The 7,895-nt window shown below is 46.5% G+C and overlaps 1 long non-coding RNA gene across 1 annotated transcript; it reads left to right on the forward strand.

Annotated features, from left to right (window-relative positions):
- Window positions 1–1,145: 1,145 nt before the first annotated feature.
- On the forward strand, window positions 1,146–5,939 carry LOC139032705 (uncharacterized). The gene is made up of 2 exons (XR_011485277.1): window positions 1,146–1,859; window positions 3,613–5,939. It is a non-coding gene; the product is annotated as an uncharacterized lncRNA (long non-coding RNA).
- Window positions 5,940–7,895: the final 1,956 nt, after the last annotated feature.

Consider the following 7,895-nt stretch of genomic DNA (forward strand, 5'->3'; position numbering starts at 1 on the left):
CAGGAACTGATTTCAGGATCCCAATCCTTTCACCTCTTCATATCTAGAAGAGCACTAAATCACTAAATGATGACATCAGATCCTCATCACTGGCAGAAAACCTTTTGTAAAGTAAGCACTTGATTGTATTGCACTCCCCCTTCACCAAAATCTTATATATTGACCTTCCCCCACTGCCTCTTTGGAGCAGTCTCCCAGAGCTATCTGAGACACTGTCTCCCAGCCTGCATTTCTCCCCAAGTAAAACTTAACTCCCAGCTCTCACGTTGTGCATCTTTTCAGTCAACACAAGACATGCAGTCCTTGCTGTCGGAGAGTGTATATTCTAGTGGAGGGACTAGATGTTGAACAGAAAGCAATCACCCAGTATATTACTTTTTAATTAATTTATTTTTAGCTCTGCTCAGTCGTCATTGCTGTGCATGGGCTGCTCTCTAACTGCAGTGCACAAGCTTCTCACTGCAGTGGCTTCTCTCGCTGCAGGGCGCTGGGCTCTAGGGCGAGTGGGCTTCAGTAGTGGTGGTGCGTGGGCTTAGTTGCCCTGAGGCATGGGGAACCTTCCCAGACCAGGGATTGAACTTTTGTCCCCTGCATTGCAAAGCAGATTCTTAACCACTGGACCACCAGGGAAGTCCTGCAGTGGATTATTAATTCTACCTGGATTAAGAGTGTAGACTAAGGGAATATGAATGAGGCTAGGGAGTCAGAAAAGTCTATGGTTTTTCCAGTGGTCATGTATGGATGTGAGAGTTGGACTATAAAGAAAGCTGAGCGCCAAAGAATTGATGTTTTTGAACTGTGGTGTTGGAGAAGACTCTTGAGAGTCCCTTGGACTGCAAGGAGGTCCAACCAGTCCATCCTAAAGGAGATCAGTCCTGGATGTTCATTGGAAGGACTGATGCTGAAGCTGAAGCTCCAATACTTTGGCCACCTGATGTGAAGAACTGACTCACTGGAAAAGACCCTGATGCTGGAAAAGACTGAAGGCAGGAGGAGAAGGGGACGACAGAGGATGAGATGGCCGGATGGCATCACTGACTCGATGGACATGATTTTGAGCAAGCTTCAGCAGTTGGTGATGGACAGGGTGCTTGGTGTGCTGCAGTCCATGGGGTTGCAAAGAGTGTAACGTGGCTGAGTGACTGAATTGACTGAACGCTTATACGTTTGGTGGCTTTCTCTCTCTCTCTCTTTTTTTAAGATGCAAAGCTACCAAATGAGGTTCAGGGCTTGGAAGGGATCCTGAAAGTGACGGGCCTCGTGGTGAATTCCCTCTGACTCTGCTCTGTTGCTTTCTATATAAAGCATGGGTCAAGCATTTTCTTCTTCTTTTTTTTGACTGTACCACATGACTTGCAGGATCTTAGTTCCCTGACCACGGGTCAGGGATTGAGCCCTGGCCCTCAGCAGTGAGAGTGTGGAGCCCTAACCATTGGACTGCCAGGGAATTCCAAACATTTTCTTCTTTATCCTAAACACAATGGGGAGACATTAGGGAATTTAAAGCAGTGCATAAGATTAGATTTATAAAGAACCCCCTGGCTGTTGTAAGGAGGATGTACTGGAGAGGGACAAGCAGGATGTGGAAGACTATTAAGAAACCTCCTTGTTTGTCTACACAAGCCTTCAGCACAGAGCCTGGAACCTGTTGATCTCACAAATGTTTGTTGAGTTCTTACCAGGTGCCCAGGAGCTCCCCAAGGCTTTGGTGGATCATGCTGGACGAGACCCACCCCTGTCCTTACCAAAGCTGAGTGGACGGACACGACCTCCACCCATGGAACGTTGCAGTGAAAACTCCGTCAGGGAGAGGAGAGGCCAGAAGGAGTCACCATGTGTCAAGAGGGTTTCCCCAGGAGGTGGGCAGTGTTCTTGTGGTTTTCTTGTTTAGTCACTAAGTTGTGCCCTGCTCTCTGAGACCCCATGGACTGTAGTCCTCCAGACTCTTCTGTCCGTGGGGCTCTCCGGGCAAGAATACTGGAGCGGGTTGTCATGCCCTCCTCCAAGGAATCTTCCCGATCCAGGGATTGAGCCCACAACTCTTGCGCTGGCAGGCGGATTCTTTACCAGTGAGCCACCTGGGAAGCCCAGGCAGTGTCCTAGTCTGGATGGAGTCCAGAAAAGAAAACATGTTTCCAGGAATTGGGAAAAGACAGGCTTTTATTTGGGGAGCGGGGGGAGGGTATTGTTCGTTACCAGTTACTCCATCTATCCTCATGGCAGTTCTCTGGAGGAGGTTTTCTTATCTTTACTTTTCATCCAAAGACACTGGGATTCAGAAAAGGGAGGTGATTTGTTCAAGGTCGCACAGATAGCAGGCGGCAGATTGTTTTGTTGTTTAGTCGCCAAGTTGGGTCTGACTCTTGTCACAGACTGTAGCCTGCCAAGCTTCTCTGGTGATGGGATTTCCCAGGCAAGAATACTAGAGTAGGTTGCCATTTCCTCCTCCAGGGGATCCTCCCAACTCAGCGATCGAACCTGTGTCTCCTGCATTGACAGTCAGATTCTTCACCACTAAGCTACCAGGGAAGCCCAATAGCAGGTGGCAGAGCCAAGGTTCAAAGCCAGGTTTGTCTCATGCCTGTGTCTTATCCTGCCTCTGAGTGTCTCAGGGTCCTGTCCCCTGTCCCACCCCGCTACCCTGGGAAAGGGCCTCCAGGTTGACTTGCTTCAGGCTATGTCCTGGAGCCAAACTCCTCAACTAGGTGATAACATCAAAGCAAAGGGTTAGTAAGGACTGACAGATAAGGTGTGGCACCTGTTTGCCTTAGAGGGTTGGCAAGCTTTCAATGAGCTAATAATATCCAAAGGGAAGTGCCATAAATCCCAGGATTCATGACATATACAATATAAAAGCAAGCCGCTGGTTGTCTGAGATTCGTGCAGCTCTTCCTAATTCTGAGATCCAAGAGATGTTTTTCCAGGTGACTCTTGGAAACAGGTCCCTGGGTGATATCACCAGGGGGGTCATACCCACAGCATCCAGACAAGAAGTGTATGTTCCCTAGGGTTTATCCTTGTTCTGAAGTTAGGGCTTCCCTTGTAGTTCAGTCAGTAAAGAATCTGCCTGTAAGACAGGAGACCCGGGTTTGATCCCTGAGTCGGGAACATTCCCTGGAGAAGGAAATGGAAACCCATTCCAGTATTCTTGCCTGGAAACTTCATGGACAGAGGAGCCTGGTGGGCTACAGTCCATGGGGTCGCAGAGTCTAGCATCATTTCGCGAACCACCATCACTAGAGAGCCAGGAGAAGGATACTGAGATTTCCAGGGAAAGCCAGTCACAAGATAATTTTTCCCCTAGAATTAAGAAATATAGAGGCCAAGCAAAACTTAATCTGAATGTGTTATTCTCCTTAGCAAAGAAGGGGCAGAAAGAGTGGAGATGAGATTGGTCAGGAGGTGCCTGAGCTGTCCTCCCTTTGTCCCCGCCCCCTCCTCCCCCAGCCTCACCCGTTTCTTGGGTGGAATGCTGGGTTGAAAGACCCAGGCACACAGCTTTAGGAGAGTGAAAGCAGAATGTTTTCTGAAGGGATTTCCTGGAAATTGATAAATGTGTAATTCTGGGAAGTTAAACAATTACTTTTTTTTTTTTGGCTGCATGGTTTGCAGGATCTTAATTCCCCAACTAAGGACTGAATCTGAGCCCTTGCAGGGGAAACAGAGCGTTCTAACCACCAGAGCATCAGAGAATTCCAGACAACTCAGGGGGCAACTGAGGATAAGATGGTTGGATGACATCACCGACTCCATGGGCATGAGTTTGAGCAAACTCTAGGAGATAGAAGACCCTGGAGTGCTGCAGTTCATGGTGTCGCAAAGAGTCAGACACGACTTGGCAACTAAACCACCACCACCTTTTCACAGGGCCTTGAAGAGATGAGGCCATGGGATATTTTGGAAAAATTAGTTTTGCAAGGGTGGGGATCTAGATCTGCAATAAGAATCCAGAAGTTCTGATGGCAAAACAGATATCTTTCTCTGCCAAACAAAGCCTCTTGCCAGTAACCCCTCCCAGAAGGTCTGTTTCCAGGAAGGAAGTGGGAAGGAAGTGTGGAGAAGAGAACCAATGCTTTTCTGAAGGAAACGATCACTGGGGGGTCAGCTGTGCAGGAACTCCCATCATCAGATGGTCGTCCTCTCGATAGGTGGGTGGGACCTTGTTGAACCCAGTAGGAAGCCTGGCTGGTGGGAGAGAGGAGAAAAACCCAGGAAGGAGGAGACAAGGGAGAGGAGGAGAAGGGAGGGGAGAAAGCTCTGAAAAGTTCAAAGGCTTTGAGCAAGTACAAGACTTTAGGTTGTGGATTGGAAGAATTACTGTCGTTAAAATGACCATACTACCCTAGGCCATTTGGACCCTAGGTCATCTGGGCTTCCCAATTGGCAAGAATCCGCTTGCCAGTGCAGAAGCGGCAGGAGACTCAGGTTCGATCCCTGGGTGGCGAAGATCGCCTGGAGGAGAGAAGGACAACCCACTCCAGTGTTCTTGCCTGGATAATCTCAAGGACAGAGGAAACTGGCGGGTTACAGTTCTTGGAGTCACCAACAGCCGGACATGATGGAAGCATGATGGCATGCTCGCGCTCTCCCTAGGCAATCTATAGATTCAGTGCAATCCCTTTCAAAATACAAAGGACAGGGGTGAACTGGCCGAGTTAGGCTGCTGTCTGCTGCCTCTGAGTCGCTGCTGCCACTGACATGGCTAGCCAGTTGGGGGGAGAAGGAATTCCAGGCCAAGGAAGCTGGGCTCTGCGATCCCACAGCAGCTGCAGCCCTGAAGTGGAGAAGGACACCCAGGAGAAGCTGACCATCCTTCAGACCTATTTCCGGCAGGACAGGGATGAAGTCCTGGATAACCTCTTGGCCTTTGCGCCATCCCGCCAGAAATCCATGAAAGCTACCGCATAAATGGATAGAGGCCGAAGAAAAGCGCCTGTTCCGTGGACTGGTGTTCTTAATGCCTTCATGGAACCTGAGGCTTGAGCAAGGCTGGAGTTACAGTCTTACAAAAAGGCATTAAATTATTTCTGTGTTTTATATAGTAGGTCCCTTCACTTTTTGAAAAATAGAAAACATAGATTCTTTGTACAGGCTGCAGGCTTATCCACAGATTGTATCTTTTTACCTCATATATCTTAGAAATTTAATGGATATATGTTGTCTGTTTTCTATGCCTCTTCGGTCAAGCAGCATATTATCAACACTGACTTTTTCTTTCTTAGATAGTTTTTAAAAACCCAATTTTCTTAAGAAAGAAAGGGTTTAAAATATTTTTTCCCTAAATCTCTCTTGAAGGTCAGGGGCTTTATCTATGAAAAAGTAGTAAATAGTTATTTGTAACTGATTTGAAGCAGCAGCCAGCCTTAATATAGTCCTTTTTCCGGCTAAGAGTTAGAACAATGGGTCCTAGTACTGGGCTGCTTTTCCTTTCTCTTATTCAAAATTGCTAGATTAGAATTCACTAACTTGTTACATGTTACTACTTGATGTACTGAAAATCATTTAAAAGTAAAGACTGTCATGCATTTCCCCTCCCCCTTCCCCCAAAATACAAAGGACATGTTTTCAAAGAGCTAGAACTAATAGTTTTTTTTTTAAGCTCTGACATCTACTTAAGAAAAAAAAATTTTTTTATATTTATTTAGTTGGCTGCACCAGGTCTTAATTGCAGCTCGCAGGATCTTGGATCTCTGCTGTGGCATGCAGGATCTTTTATTTTCAGCATTCTAACTCTTTTTTTAAAAAAATTAATTTATTTATTTCCATTGGAAGATAATTACTTTACAATATTGTGGTGGTTTTTGCATACTTCAACATATAGGATCTAATTCCCTGACCAAGCATTGAACCCAGGCCCCCAGCATTTGGGGGCTTAGAGTCTTAGCCACTGGAACACCAGGGAAGACTCTACTTTTTAAAATATATGTATACAGTAGGTCCTTACTGGCTATTTATTTTAAATATAGTAATGTGTACATGTCAATCCCAAACTCTGTAACCATCCCTCCCTACCACCCTTGCCTCTGGCAACCACAAGTTCTATAACAAATAGTTTTAAATTTTGTATGGAAACACAAAAGACCCAAATAGTCAAAACAATCTTGAGAAAGAAGAACTGAGCTGGAGGAATCACATTTTCTGACTTCAGACTATATTACAAAATGACAATAATCAAAGCAGTATGGTTCTGGCGCAAAAACAGACAGAAATCAACAGAATAGAATAGAGGGCCCAGAAATAATGTGATCACATACTCATGATCAATTAATCTACAACAAAGGAGGCAAGAGTAAATAATGGTGAAAACAGAGTCTTTTCTGTAAGTGGTGATGGGAAAACTGGACAGCTACATGTAAAAGAATGAAATTAGGGGGCGGGCCATCCATGGTCATCCTGGAACCGTGGATTCCAGTTTTGCAGAACTCTGATATCTGTGGACGCTAACACGGACTTCATTTAAAGAAATCCATGGACCACTAATGGAAAAAAACATGAATCAGTTTGCATTTTGGCATTCAAATCTTAGCACTTTGGGAAAGCATCAAGTACAAGTTTTTGAAGACCCTGGGGCCTACCATGATTCTGCGTTCAAGATTTCAGTTTGAATCACTTCATCAAGACTTAGATCCTCTTCAAAAGCCTCAAGTCTCACCTGTATTAAAGCTCCCCTCTGAACCCTCTCACAAAAATAAAAGCTTAAATGACTGGAAAAAAAAAAGAATGAAATTAGAGCATTTTCTAATACCATATACAAAAATAAACTAAAAATAGATTAAAGACCTAATATAAGTCCAGAAACTATAAAATTCCCAGCAGAAAACATAAATGGAACTCTTTTTGACATAAATCATAGCAGTATATTTTGGGGGGATCTTTCTCCTAAAACAGCAGAAATAAAAGCAAAAATAAAGAAATGGAACCTAATTAAACTTAGAAGCTTTTGCACAGAGACTTCCCAGATGGTCCAGTGGTTAGGACTCCAACTGCCAATGCAGAAGACATGAGTTCAATCCCTGGTCCAGAAAGATTCCCACAAACCAAGGGGCAGCTAAGCCCGTGCATCACAGCCACTGAACTACTGTGCATCCTAGAGCCCATTCTCTGCAGCAAGAGAAGCCACCCCAGTGAGAAGCCCATGCACCACGACTAGAGAAAGCCAGATTCTGAAGCCCCAGAGGGCTGAGAACTGCTCTTCTATGGGTCTCCTCCATCCCCCTCCCACTCCTCGGGCTCAGGGGCTCACCCGTGCTCACTTCCTCCCCACCCTGGGGTTACGATTACACATTTTGATCCACCAGCCGTCGGCTGTAACAGAGCTTATTAACTCAGTTTCAGTGAGTCACAGGGCAGGTTTTGTCTGGGGCAGGGTGCTCTCCCAAACACCGGCCAACTTTGGTTTCACAAAGCTCAGTCTCTCCCTGACCACAGCAACTCCCGGCACCCTCTCCATCTCGGGGATATCTCCAGGGAGCATGAGAAAGACTGGGCGACTCCACGCATTGTCATCGTGCTGGTGGCCCACCCAGAGGCGGGGCAGGAGGGTGTCCCCTCCCTACCACAGACTGACTGAGCACAGCCAAGGCTCACATTCTAAAGAGAGACCAAGGCCAAGGCAGGCTGGGACTTCTGTGGACAGTTCAGTTGCCCCGCAATCAGCATTGCAATGAGGGCCTCCTTTCTGCAGAGGCACTTAATGGCCATCAGAGAAATGAGGCAGGAGGAAGTGGGGCGGGGGGCACAGAGACACTGGAATGGGCACAGCAGAGTCAACCGGGTGCCCTGGCCATAGCAGGACCGGCTTCAGCTTCTCAGCCTCCCGCCTTAACTCGAGCCTGCAGTTAACACTCACTCAGCAGTTACCACGTGCCAGGCATTAAGAGAAGTGTTTCCCGTGC

This window comes from Odocoileus virginianus, chromosome 33, assembly GCF_023699985.2.
Source record: "Odocoileus virginianus isolate 20LAN1187 ecotype Illinois chromosome 33, Ovbor_1.2, whole genome shotgun sequence".
Taxonomy (NCBI): domain Eukaryota; kingdom Metazoa; phylum Chordata; class Mammalia; order Artiodactyla; family Cervidae; genus Odocoileus; species Odocoileus virginianus.